The following is a 14,814-nucleotide window of genomic DNA, read 5'->3' as shown; positions in this document are numbered from 1 at the left end:
GAGCTCAAATATCAGTGCTGTTCTCATTCACCCCCAGGAACCCCTGAAAACTCAGTGCTCAAACACACTGCTCACTTGCTTTTTTTAGTTGAACAGTGCTCATTCTTCTCTTGAACAGCATAGAACTGAAATGCAGTCCTGAACTAGGAACTCAGTCTGACAAAATTTAACTTAGAAACACCTATCTTCATATTCAAAAACATCCCACACATGCTTGACTCAAACCCAGGTTTAGTGATTGGGGTGGATCATATGGATGGAAAATGGTTATATTTCTTCTAATGTTGCCTGGTTTTTAAAGGAATATCATAACTAAATTGTACTACTGCCTTTTAGTCTTTTACTCCAATGGCCTCTTCTCCTTTCTTGTTATTTCACAACAGTCTAAATCTCATATTTCTCCATAAAATTGCACTATTTCTCATTAAATCTATTGTTTACTCTCATTTTTTGTTGCTCTCTCTACTCTACTCCTTTCTTTGACTCTCTTTTTTTAAACACCCAATAATTATAACCTCCAGGATTACAAAAGTTTTCTAAGTGACTATATTTACTGTGATTTATTTCCATCCTAGGACATCCTCGCATGTGTATTTGAGTTGAAAAAGACTAAGTAGGCAAGATAAACACTGCAATTTTCTATGCTACAGGCTCTTATTATCTATGGTAAAGTTTCCAAAATTTGGCTATTTACATGCAAACAAATGAATGTTTCCACATCTGCATTCTAATTGAATAATTTTAAACCAAGATTTTCTTTACTCTTTTTTGTGATTCCTTCCTTTTTCTTCATGAGTTTTTTCATCTCTTTATTTTGTTAGATATTTTTGTAGTTGTAAATGGACAGGATGCCTTCATTTTACTTATTTTTTTATATGGTGGTAAGGATCAAATCCTGTGCCTCACACATGCTAGGCAAGCACTCTGCCACTGAGCTATAGACTCAGCCCCTTCTGCTTTTATTAATGCATTATAGTTATACATAACAGTGTGATTCATTTTGAAATATTCATATTTGCATTTAATATGATTTGCTCTATTACCATTCCTAGTACTTCCACTTTCCCTCCTCTCCTCCCCTCCCCTGCTCCCCTGCCAGTACTTTACTGTTCTCTCTTATATTTTGTTTTTTGTTTTTTTTGGTACCTTACAGGTACACATAAAGGTTGAACTCATTCTAGTATATTCATATGTGTACGTAGCATAATTTGGTCAACCTCATCCTTCAGTTCCTCACTTTTCATGTGCCTGCCCCACTCCCAATTTTCTTCCTCTGCTCTACTGAACTCTCTTTTATTTTCATGCATTCCCTCCATTTAAAATTTTCTTATTTGTCTCTAGATTCATTATACCAGAGAAAGCATTTGATCTTTGATTTCCCAAGTCTGGCTTTCTTTACTTTTATAACTTAAATATTTTATTTAAAAATAAAATGCAATTTCCTACCAATAATATATATAAAATTATTTTTAAAATTCTAAAATTCATGAACCATATGTGCAGTAATGTTTTCAAAAACTTCCCATGCACTTCTGTAATTCAGAATTGGGAAACATTTAGCTATATTAGAAAGTACAAATGCCTTAGTTTAGACTATGAATTCTCTACATTAGGAGATCTACCTTTACTGTGGACCTCATTAGATATACACGTACAGTCATTTTAGGAAAGAGCCATAGTAACTGTCTGCAATAACAAACTATTCTCTAAACACATCAGACTTGTCTGCAGACTTGTGCTTTGTTTTGTTTTGTTTTGGTGTTTTTCTTTTCACTTTTAATCAAATAAGTACAGCACTTGTACATAGCCTGATCATATCTCCTTTCAAGCTAATGTACCTGGATGTTCAGATCTGCAATGATATTGTTAAAACATGATTATTCTATAATTTGAAACAAGTATTTCCGACATACAAGGAAACACCTGTTTTTTTTTTTTTTTGGTCAAGGTAAAAAAGAGAGAAAAGGAACTGATAAAAAGAGCTGTGGTGTCACATGACCACTTGAGGTTGATGGAGGCCAGGACAAGCAATTTTTTTTTTTTTTCTGTAAAACTCTTTACAATGTATCTCTAGATATAATGCTATTGTATCCTCTCCTTCTTTCCTACAGTAGACACTCAAAAAATGAGGCATTTCAGGAGTGGGGTAGCCAATTTGCCAATGGCTGTTGGATTTGATTTCCTAAGAAACTCTAAACAATGTTTAAGAACCCTGTAGTTATCCTTTGCTATTAGAGTTAGTCAGACCAATAATGACTCAAATATTTTCTGAGGTGTTAGACCCACAATTCAGATATGAAGGAGTTGCAGAAATTTCATTTGACTTGTTAGTTTTGCTTTTCCTGAAATTCCATCTTGAAAACTAAGTAGTACCTTCTTAGTTTGAAATTGGTCTGATTAATATCACTTTTACTGAAGAAGCTGGTATCCTTTCTATGGCTTGCCCTTTGCTATTCACACATATTAATTTAATTTAAATAAAAGTTATGGTTTCAAGTGCTGATTCATAGTTTGACCTACAAGAAAAGAGTTAAGGCAGTCACCCTTTCTGATCTGAAGCCAGTTAGGTGAATGCAACCTGGGGTCCAATTCAATTTAAAAATTGTAATTCTCTAATTACAATTGGCAAAAACTCAGTCAAAGGCAGAGGCCTGAGAACGGCAGGCCCACAGAACTGCAGATGGGGCCCATCCAGGCCATCATCTGTGCAGATGGGGTATTAGCACAAGCAGGCTGGCCCAGGCCTGCCTGATTCTGACTGAGTTGACTTTGGAGAGTGGCTGTGGCACCTGGAAAGAGCAGGGTTGGCAGAGAGCACAGCCCCTGCGTGACTGTACTTTCTGTGGGGTCCCTGGAAGGACTAAGGCAGGTGCTGCTCCTTAGCAACTTCCCACACTGCCCACTTCTGATACCACTTCCTCTGTAAGATGTGATTTAGCTCAGCAGCAACTCAGGAGAGGGGATAAGGCCTGGTGTGTTGAGAATTACTCCTGCCTCCTGTGAGAGCCAAGGCTAGAAAAGTCATCTGGAAGCCTGACAAAGGGAAAGCCTACTTTCTACAAGTAAAAATCTTGGTCACTTCACAGTCCATCCACTAAAGTAAAACTAAATCATTCTGAAAAATAATGCACTCTGAAACTCTTTGTCCTGTTTATAAAAAGAAAAGTCAAGAAATTTCAAACATTTTAAAAAGTCCTTTAAAATGTATCAATAGCCTTCTTAGTAACTAATATAAAACAGTTTAAGATACTTGGTGACTTTCTTAGGTCATGTGTCCATATGCACAGTAAGGTTTAACTCCTAAAATTATCTGTTTGGTAAAATCTCCAGGAAAAGTTCTATCAGGAAAAGAATTACTTTTCTTGGAAATATCAAAAAGAATTAATGTAAACACATATACTTAAAATGTTAATACAAAAATATTAATTCAGTTGGATAAATAAAATCACCAACTCTATGGCAATTTTTCAAGACTAAGATGTAGCTCAAGGATATTGTAAAATACGTAATTGCTCTGAACAAGAATGATCACTCTCAGCACAAGCCAATAACATTCAAAATAAAGTGCTTTGAGAAAAAGTAGCGCCACAAACTTCAGCTTATTCACTTATGGACAGAAATGTTATCCTGATTTTTAGGTCTGAAATATTCATCACGCAGAGAAACTCAGCTTCACAAGAGGCCTGGTTTGGGGCTGTATTTTAACACTTTTCTTTTGTTTTCTTTCCCCCAAAATATGCTTAAATATTTTCTTCAGAGTGTTGTAAACTATTGGTCCATTTTCAGAATTAAAATCCACCTTAGTGAAAGTCTTACTGGTGTGGGCAAGGCAAGCTTCCTCCACCTCCGTGGGCATTGTCTGCAGATTCACTAAGCAATGCCACAATGAAAGGATAGTCTGGTGCTATCCCTTCTCTAATAAGAACAGAACTTCAGTGGCACCCGCTTGTCTGTCAACCAATGTGTCCACATCCTCTTTGGTGATGTAGGCTCCATTAGTTGCTCCAACCAAGACCATATCAAACCACAGAGGATGAAAAGATCTCTCTCACCACATATTCTTTCCCACCCTCCATCTCGGGAATTTAGTTCTTTCTGCCACATTTCTACCTTCCTTTTCACTTCCTCCTTTTCTACAAACTCATTTAAACTTGCCAGGCCTATGGTTGCCAATATTCTCCTCACTTCAACAGTCAATTCAGATGGCAAGTCAGCACGTGGCACTGCTTCAGATAGACCTCTGCTCTTCTGCGTTTCACATCTAACCGAGAACTGTGTCTTGGGACTGAAGCCACAGTCTGGAGGGCTGCAGCAAAGTAGTTGGAGGGCCCCAACTACTGTGTGGTTCACGACAGTGGGCCACTTACTGATGAGAAGAGTTTAGATCCTTATGCACATTTGCAAAGTTGAGTGTAACTGATTCCCCAGGATTGCATGAACCAGAAATATCCACAGAGAAGGTTCTACTTCATTGTACTTCCTTTAGAATGTCTCTCCTACAGAAAAGTGGTGATTCATCATCCTTGGGTCTTTCCAAACCACACTTAAAGAAAATGTGTGTGAACCAATGCCTCCTTCTGCCACTGTAGACCTGGAGATGGTGAGATGTAAGCAAGTCTGATAGGCATCTACTGCTGGAGGTTGTGACCCAGCAAGTTCTGGGCAGACTCCATCCATGGAGTCTCTCCAAGATCCAGGAGAGCTTCCACCCTCTTTAAATCTGACTCATCTTAGCTGAATTGCCTTTTCAGATAAATCACTTGACATTATGCCTCTTCCAAAGGGGGTCAAACTCTTGCTCACTGGAAAAAATCACATCCTGATTCTAAAACTCTGCTACCACTGCAGTAGGGTGAAATGGGTCTGAGGCATCACTGTTGTGCATCAATAACTCTTTACCCAGCTGCACTGTGACCACCTCAGACATGGTCTTTTTGATTTCATCAGAGAGTCCAGCTCCTTTTAACATGTCCTTCATCACCACTGGCCCATTTTCAGTCGAGTCCAGCAGCAATTTGCAGACCACATGGATAATTTTTGGCATGTTTCAGAAGCCATGCCTCATAACCATGAAGCAGATGACACTGGTGAATTAGGTACTGGGCAAATTAGGTCCTTGTGCTTTGGGATCACTGCAAGAAAAAATACTACAGAGAGGAATCAGAAACTGAGTAAATTTCCATACACACAGCAGTTGCCCTCTGATTTGTGTGGAATTGGGTCACTTGGCACATTCAAATATAATTGCTAGGCCAGAGTCATTCTTGTTGCAAAAACTAAATAACATGCTATTAAAATACTTGTCTGGCTAAACCCTGCATGAAAATGAATCGCTACTTTTCCTTCCTGTAAGCAAATATCATCACTGTCACCATATCTAAGATGGTGGTAAGAGATGCTACACTATAATCCTTCCATCCAAAATTGTAGAACTAAATGCCAACCTCCATAAATGCTTCAAAAAGGTACCTGAAACCACTCTCTTGTTCCAAAACGTTCCCACAGCTAGCATGCTTACCAGGGCACTGCAGGTTGAGTATTGTTTTTAGACCATGACTGAGGAACTGCTTGATGATGCAGTACTTCTTGGGGAGTTCAGATAATGGACAAACAATGGCCAGAATACTGTCAGTGACCCAGGATGAAAAGCACCCTTAATGGCTTGCTCTTGCTCACTCCTGAAAACTGACCTTCCACTCTTGCATTCTTTACCACCACACACCATGGAGCACTCCATGAGTTCAGGGATGACATACTAAATGTTCTCCCACTTTTTTGTACTTTGATGTTGGACATTCTGAATTTCCTTTAGTGTTTGCAGCTTACCCACTATTATTCACCAACATGGAATATGGTTGTTCATTTGGAGGCAAGACTTCTGCCGCCATGCTAGTCAGCACTTTGCTGTCAGCATCCGAAGTCCTTTTGAGCCTGCAGTCTCGCTAGTCATCCAGGACTCAGAGTCTCAGGCAGATGGACAGGGATGGCCTGAGGGCAACCGAGGACAGTGCACAGGCACCAGACCTCACAGGCCTTGTAGAGGCCCTGTGCTCCCTGCCGTGCAGAGTGGGCAGTGGGGTCCAGCCCAGCACATAGACAATGTCCTCCTTTGTGGGCTACACCCCTACAAATCTGTGTTTTATACAGGTCTCTGGAATGACCCTTGTACTCTCCAGTTCTTTTTTATCTGGTATGTCTAGGTCAGGGTTCTCAGTAGTACAGTCAAGGGGCCAGTTGGTGTGCAGTCATCTCAAGCTTCAGCTGTCAGGGAGGATCCACTGTGAGCTTGCTCACCTTGTTCTTGGCAGTGTTCAGTTCCTCCTTTGTGACCTCTCCATGAGCTGACAGAGAAACCCTGGTCTCAGTTGGGGGACTGACTGGAATTTCAGTGTTGCCATCCTCTTAACAAGTAACTCTTATCATCTGGATGATGGAAACTTTATTAGAAGATTAAAAGGACAAGGGTTGAGCAATAGGAGCAGACATATAGTTACCAGAAGTCTTAATAGTGGCTATAGCCAAAAAAGGTCAGCAAGTAAGCTTTAATGTTCTTATTTGCCTATACACATCCCAGGATTTGGATTTCTTTTTAAAAAAAAAATCATGATCAGACTAAAACTAATTCAGGGAAAACATGATTTTGCAGAGTCTCTTGATAGTTATTATCAGACACTCATGCATCAGACCTCTTTCTCTATAGCCTCTCTACTTACTTTTGGTAGGGCTGACCCAAGTGTGCATCTCATGTTGTAATAAAAGAATATACTCTTAAATAATATTCTTTCATTTGAAATGTCCATGTATGGCTGTGTTTTGGTTATACTTTCCTGACATGTGTTTAAGAACAAACTGGTCAAAAATTGACCTCGTTCATATCTATTACTATGGTCCTCTGAGGTTCCTCAGATGTTCCTTTTGGGAACTTGTGAAAAGCCTTTTGGATCCTTCACCTTTTCTCTACTAGTTGTACTGTCTGCCAGGATGGGTCAGGGTCTTGCTGACCACACCTGGCTTCCCTTGGAAGCATCAGGGATATTTCCCTCTTCAATAATCCTCCTCTTTGCAAAATGTACACTGACTGACTTCCTGTTGTGTAGGATCCTCATGATCACCCTGATGAGGACATCAGATGACCCACCAGATTTTCACAGTCTTTAGAAGGGTTCCATCATTTCCTGGATCCTGGATGACTTTAGGATGCAAGGGTCTAAATACTGGCATCTCTCTTCTTAGCTTTTTTACTTGCATGGCTTTGATCTCCAAGATTTGGTTTGAAATACCCAACAGGTCACTTTCATCACACATGAAGTGGGAATAACAGGTTTTAACCTTAAGGTCTATAATTCTTACAGTTACCCCTTTTCATGAAATACTGAGAGTACTAATACTCTTAGTATTAGTACTGAGAGTCAGCATTATCTTCTAATATAAGTGATGGTTTATTATCTCAAATTAATCTGGTTTGTACTAACTTTTGCTTCCCCTTTGTCATTTTCTGTCTTCTTCTGGTTAATGGAATATGTGTAATATTTCATTTTGATCTCTCTACTGTCTTTTTAACTAAACTTCTTGGCATAAGTTTCCATTAGGTCCTGTAGGTATTGTTATATGAACTGTTACCACAGTTAATATTCTACCACTTTAGGTAAAATCTAAGAATTACATAACAGTATAACTCAAGTTCTCCCCTTCCCTGTTTTACTTATCATTATGTTTTGTAGGTTCATCTAGGCTGTCACAAATGAGAAAATATCTTCCTTTTATGGATGAATAGCAAACCTTTGTATATGTGTCCCACAATTATTTACACATGTATCCATTCATTTCCCTAAATGTAGTCAGATAATGTCTGATAGAACACGAAAAATACACAATGGGGAAGGAAAAATAATTCCAATAAATTATATTGGAAAAACTGGTCATATGCATGCAGAAGAATAAATTTGGCCCCTTGTCTTATGCCACATATAAATATTAAATTGGAAAGGATTAAACTTTTAAAGGTAAGAATCTAAAACTCCAGGAAGAAAACACAAAGAAAAATCTCCTTGATATTGGTTTTAGTATTTAATTTTTGGATCTGATGCCAAAAGCACAGACAGCAAAAACAAAGTAAACTAGTAGAACTATATTAAACAAAAAGTTTCAGTACGGAAAAGCAAAAAAATTGATAAAATTAAAAAGCAACCTGTGGAATGGGAGAAAATATTTGCAAATTATGGATATGATAAACAGTTAATATCCAACATATATGAAAGTCATACAACTCTGCATCACAAGAGAACCCAATTTACTTCATATACATGCATTTATACCTATGATCCCAGAACTTTTACATGCTAGTTTTACACTTCTCAATCCTCTATCTTACTGCACTTTCATTAATCAAATATATTAATAGTTCTCATATGTCCACTACCAGTTTTTAATTATACATTTTACTATGCTTTTGTAATTGTTCTGCAAATTAAAACATGCATTCATGATTGATTAAAGCCTCATAGAAAAGATTACTTTTACCACTTTATTGAATGATAGAACATCACTAGACTTTACATTCTTTAAGCTATGTTCCAGTGTGACCATACATCTTTTTGAGGTAGAGAGAACAATGTTTTCATCAGTGAAAACTAGAATACTAGTGAAGACTAGAATACTGATGTCCCTCATGTGAAGGCATATAATCATGTAAAGCATGATATGAGGAAATTAATTCAGTTGTTGTAATTATGGTACCCTTTCAAAAGTAAAACATAAAGATTGTTTTTGTACTTGCATGTATGTGCACAGATAAAGGTAGAATAGAAATGATATGTGTCTATAAGTTTATTTTTGTGTGTTCATTTTTCTAACTCTTTCCTTTGAGTGGATCTAGAAATAACTAAATATCAGCAACAAGCAACTCAAAAATTTGAATTATTTTGGTTTTGGCATACCTATAACATAATTGAAACCACGTTTGATTCCAAGGCAGGGAAAAATAAGATAAACCAGGACCATCTTGTTATTCACTAAAGTATCAATATGGGAAACATTCTGTAATTCTCCCCAGAATTATAGCTGAAAATTATATTTTATATAACCAAGGTAGGCATTTAATAGAGAGGAATATTTGTTCAAGAAATCTGAATAAATATCATAACATAGGACATGTCTACTATATTTGAAGTATAACTCATCCCCTCCCCATTTCAGTATAATGAAAGTTGATGGGTACAGTGAAGAACACAAGCCTCCTCTCTACCACACTCTCATCTAGTGTTACGGTACCTCTCTAATGTCAGGAGGGCTACCACCATTTCTTACCCTCCCCCCAGCTAGGTCAAGGGTTGAGGTTCCATACTAAGAAAAGCAACTGAGAGGACCAGATAATACATCAGTTTAGGACTCTAGTTACAGAGCAAGAATCTAAGTCCAAATAAAGTGGGTTCTAACCCCAGCTCTAGAGATGTGGAAAGTTTTGCTCCAGAGGTTTTTTCTGTAAGAACAGAAAGATCTCCAGTTGTCAGAGTGTACACTGACTTTATTTGGAACAGAGAATGAGGACGAGTGGGACTATATCAAACCAAAAGCTATTGCATAACAAAATTAACAATAGACAAAATGAAAAGAATGAAAAGGCAACCTGTGGAATAAGAAAATCTTCATATATGTATATATATAAAATAAGGTATTAATACTTCCAAAATGTTTTCACTATTTAGGACCCCCTGGAAAGCAATAGAGAGTTTGCTAGCATTTAAGTGAAGCTGGTAGTTAACATAAGATCAACAAGTTAACCATAGTCCACTAGAAGATTAATTCAGAAAAAATAGGGAAATAAGCAAGTATTCTTGGTGTCAAACCAAACAAGGAATAATTTAAAGGAGCCTAAATTTAATTGGATCACACAGAAGAGCAAAGTATGACCCAAGGCATTACAGGGAACTAAATCAAATTTAAAGTTCAAAATGGTTGTGAAATAATACATCAAAATTATGATTAAGAATTTAGGTAATTCAGCCAGGCACAGTGGCACATGCCTGTGATCCCAGCTGCTTGGGAGGTTGAGGCAGGAGGATCTCAAGTTCAAAGCCAGCCTCAGTCAAAAGGAGGCACTAAGCGAATCAGTGAGACCCTGTCTCTAAATAAAATACAGAGTAGGGCTGGGGATGTGGCTCAGTGCCCCTGAGTTCAATCTCTAGTACCAAAAAAAAAAAAAAGTAGTAGGTAATTAAAAATGAGCATAACTAAGTCACGTACACACACACATACACACAAAACCCAAAATGAGACAACAAATCTAAATACTAAGTACGGTGGATATGTAAAAATAACTAAAATTAAGGGGAAAAAAAACCATATCATTTAGCTCTCAGTGGATCCCTGATGCTATGAAAACTAATGTTAGAATTCCTGATCTTCCAAGTGTAGGATTCCCCATGAACTACAGATTTAGGTGAAATTTCAGGAGGGTTAAACCCTAAAAAAAGGTAAAGCAGATGTAGTCTTTGCCTTAACAAAATTGCCACTCAAATTGACTTATTCTGATTAGATTTGTCTTCCTGTTTTAAAAATAAAAGATAGAAAAATAATATCAAGAAGGAACAAAATTTCTTATTTGAAAAAGTCTAGCATTCAATAAAACCTGTTTAGAAAAGGTGAGAGACAGAATAAAGTAGTGGGAGATAATAAACAATAGAAACAGACTGACAGATGATAGAAGTCTGACATAAACAGACAAAAACTTGAAAATAACAATCATCCAGACTCCCACCTCTGTTGAGCGTATAGAAAATCACCAATAATATTTTTTTCTGTCTCAACAATGAAGAGAAGATCAATGAACTACAAAATCATGCCTTTTCTTTTTTTAGCTTTCTCTTCTAACAGAGGCCAAAAGTCATCCAAGTAACCCAAATTGCTACATAGGTAATCCACTCAAAAAAATAGGACGTAAGATAAATTTCTAATGAATTATTAAAGGCAAAGTGTGGACTGCTTTGTCAGTTTGGAATAGTTGAAGTGGCAGACACAAGGGTACCTCACACTCAAAATATGTTCTTCCTGGCTTTCCACTGGGAGCTTACTACAAAAACTAGAGCAACACATGAGATAATATGGGGAACATCAGTGTCAGTGTACAAGAGCTCATCAACACCTGCTGAGAGAGAAAAGCAAATCCCTGAAGCAAACTCCTTGTCACCAAATGAAGGTCAGCCACCCTTTCACCCTCAGGGTCTACACAAATTTCAAAACCAGCCTCAGCAACTTTAGCAAGATTCTCAGCAACTTAGAGAGACACCGTCTTAAAAGAAAAAATGAAAAGAGCTGGGGTATTGGCTCAATGGTTAAGCCCCCCAGGGTTCTATCCCTAGTTAAAAAAAAAAAAAAAATCATTACTTCCAAGTAAGGAGCTGAAGAAAAAGAAATCTTCCTCTTTCTTCCAAAATATCAACAAAGATTTGTTGCTCTTAGGCTGGGGATTTAGCTCAGTGGTGGATCACTTGCAGAGGATGTCTAAGACCTTAGGTTTGATCCCCAGTACACTCCCCCCAGTATCTATCTCTCTATATCTGTCTCTCTCTTTCATACACACACACACACACACACACACACACACACACACACACATAAATATGTCACTACTCTTGTTGAATGTTGAATGTCGAATAAAAATTTCTCTGCCTCTTGAATAGTTGCAAGACTGTCTTTGTTCTAGGAACCAACATTAACAACTATCAGAGATCTGCTAACTACAAAGAAAGGGGCATAAAACAGTCACCAAAGATCAACCACAGGTACATTTCAGTTTGTCCACATGCAAAAAAAAAAAAAAGTTGACAAGGAACTTAGCACCAAGTAACAAGAGTGAGGAATGAGGGGGGAGTAAAAACTTTGTCTGCTTGGGTTAAAACTAAATGCCACAGACCAGCTGGTTTAAACAGACACTTCTCACAGTTCTTATTCAAAAGATAAAGTAAGAAGGAAAACTACCTAACTCACTCTAGAAAGCCAGCATTACCCTAAGACCAAAGACACAGAAAGAATTATAGGAAAATAAAATTATATACTAATATCTCTCATGAATATAGATTTTAAATCACCAAGAAAATATTAGTAAACAGAGTCCAATGAAGACAAAAAGAATAATGCAACATGATGATGTAGGATTTATGCCAGGTATATAAGTCTGGTTCCACAATCTAAAATCAATTAATGTAATCCATCACATCAAAGAGAGAAGAAAAATCACATGATTATGTTAATATATTCAGAAAAGAATTTGACAAAATCAACACTCTTTCACAATTAAAAGAAAGAAAACTACAGAGAGAGGAGGAATTTTCTTAACTTGATAAAGAAGTTGTATGAAAAAATTACAACAAAATAACACATAATGGTGGGAAGATCAAAACTTCCCCACTAAGATCAGCAAGAGGCAATGATGTCCCCTCTCACTACTCCTTTTAATATCATACTGGGAGTCCATGGTGATGCAGAAAGACAAGAAAGGAATATAAACGACATACAGATGAGGAAGAAAGACGTCTTATTGCCTTGTTTACAGATTAAAGGATTATCTGTGTAAGAAATCCAAAAGAATAAACACAACAGAATTTTCTGGAACTAATAAGTGGGTGCAGCAAGGTTACTGCACAAAAGTCAATCACTTTCCTCATATAAAAAAAAAAAAGAAGAATGAATAGATCAGGACCACCACATAAATTTACAGCACCAGCCCAGGACCATGCAGTCTAGCATCCACACTGCAACTGACCATCTATCAACATGGGGGTCGCCTTTGCCCACAAGCATTGATTATTCAGAACCTGGAGGTAGTGGGACAGTACCCTTCTTCAGACACCACGTTATCAAGTTCCACTCACATATCAGGCTACTGAAAAATAGGAGATATGAACAGTACAGTAAAATTTTAATGCAGAATTCTTTTTAAATTAGTAGTATTATTATGATTATTCCTATTATACCTACTATATTCCTATTTTTTCTTTTATTAATATTTTTCTCACTCTATTTTCCTTTTATATGTCTGTTTCTTTGGAGACATTTTCTAACTTTTCTCATGCTAACAACCTATTTCTTTTAATTCCACATTCACTATTCCTATGACATAGTACTTCTATAGACTCACTTCTTATCTCATTAACATTATATTCTACACCCCTCCTCAACCTCTTTGTTCACCATTAGAAATTGTGGTTCTTATTGCAAACCCATTGGTTCTGCTGTAGATAAGCATTTCAACTCATCATCTCTGTGTACAAACACAACACAGTTAACATCTTAATAGGGACTATTTGGGTTAAGGACACATATTGTTTGTATGGTATGCTGCTAATATTGATGTCTCACCTCAAGGTGAGGTATTGGAAATCTGCAGGGACACTATAAGTCTATAGGGGGAAAACTGCAATACCTTTGATTCACACTGGTAGAGGGTAAGATACACACACAACATGAGAAAATAAGGGAAGAAAGTGTCCCAAACAAACCTAGATGCTACATCAATAGAACCCAATGACAACATGGCAGAAGAAATGTCAGAATGGGAGTTCAGAATGTACATAATCAAAATGATCCCAGAGGTGAATGATGAGATAAGAAAGCAAATGCAGGTAATGAATGATTGCACCAGTACAGTTAAAAGAGCAAATGCAGGAAGCAAAAGATCATTTCAATAAAGAAATAGAGATTCTGGGAAAAAAAAAAAACAGAAATCACTGAAATGAAGGAAATAATAAACCAAAATAAAAACTCAATAGAAAGCATCAAAAACAGGCTAGATCACTTGGAAGACAGAACCTCAGACAATGAAGACTACATATTTAATCTTGAAAACAAAGTTGACCAAACAGAGATGATGGTAAAGAATCATGAAAAGAACCTCCAAGAATTATGGGATAACATGAAAAGACCAAATTTAAGAATTATTGGGATTGAGGAAGGCACAGAAATATAAACCAAAGGACTAAATTATCTATTCAATTAAATAATATCAAAAAATTTCCCAAATCTGATGAACGAAATGGAAAATCAAATACAAGAGACTTACAGGACACCAAATGTACAAACTTACAACAGATTCACAATCAGGCATATTATAATGAAAATACCTAACATACAAATTAAAGACAGAATTTTAAAGGCTGTGAGAGAAAAGAATCAGAATGCAAACAGGGGGAAAAAATACATATATCACCAGATTTCTCAGCTCAGACCCTAAAAGCAAAAAGGGCATGGAACAACATGTATCAAGCCCTGAAAGAAAATGGATGGCAACCAAGAATCTTATATCCAGCAAAACTTATCTTCAGATTTGATGATGAAATAAAATCCTTCCATGATAAACAAAAGTAAAAGAATTTACAAATAGAAAGCATGCACTACCCAACATTGTCAGCAAAATATTCCATGAGGAAGAAATGAAAAACAACAATGCAAGTCAGCAAAGGGAGGAACTTCCCTAAAGGAATAGCCAATTAAAGGAGAAACCAGGTCAAGTTAAAAGCCAAAAATAAGTCAAAATGACTGGTAATACAAACCATATCTCAATAATAACCCTGAATGTTAATAACCTAAACTCATTAATCAAAAGATATAGACTGGCAGATTGGATTAAAAAGAAAGATCCAATAATATACTGCCTCCCTGAGACTCATCTCATAGAAAAAGACACCCCAGACTAAAGGTGAAAGGTTGGGAAAAAAAACCTAGGAACCATACAACTCAACAACACAATCAATAATTTAAACTTAACAGGCATATATAGAATATTCCATCAATCAACGAGCGAATACACTGTCTTCTCAG

General features: G+C 36.9%; 1 pseudogene; it reads right to left on the bottom strand.

The window, feature by feature from the left end:
* Positions 1-3,672: 3,672 nt before the first annotated feature.
* Positions 3,673-5,888, bottom strand: LOC124982755 (protein tyrosine phosphatase domain-containing protein 1-like; annotated as a pseudogene).
* Between the last annotated feature and the right edge of the window lie 8,926 nt (positions 5,889-14,814).

Source organism: Sciurus carolinensis, chromosome 4 (genome assembly GCF_902686445.1).
Source record: "Sciurus carolinensis chromosome 4, mSciCar1.2, whole genome shotgun sequence".
Taxonomy (NCBI): Eukaryota; Metazoa; Chordata; class Mammalia; order Rodentia; family Sciuridae; genus Sciurus; species Sciurus carolinensis.
Note: the sequence above shows the minus strand (reverse complement) of the source record. Positions and strands in the feature narration are given on the sequence as shown.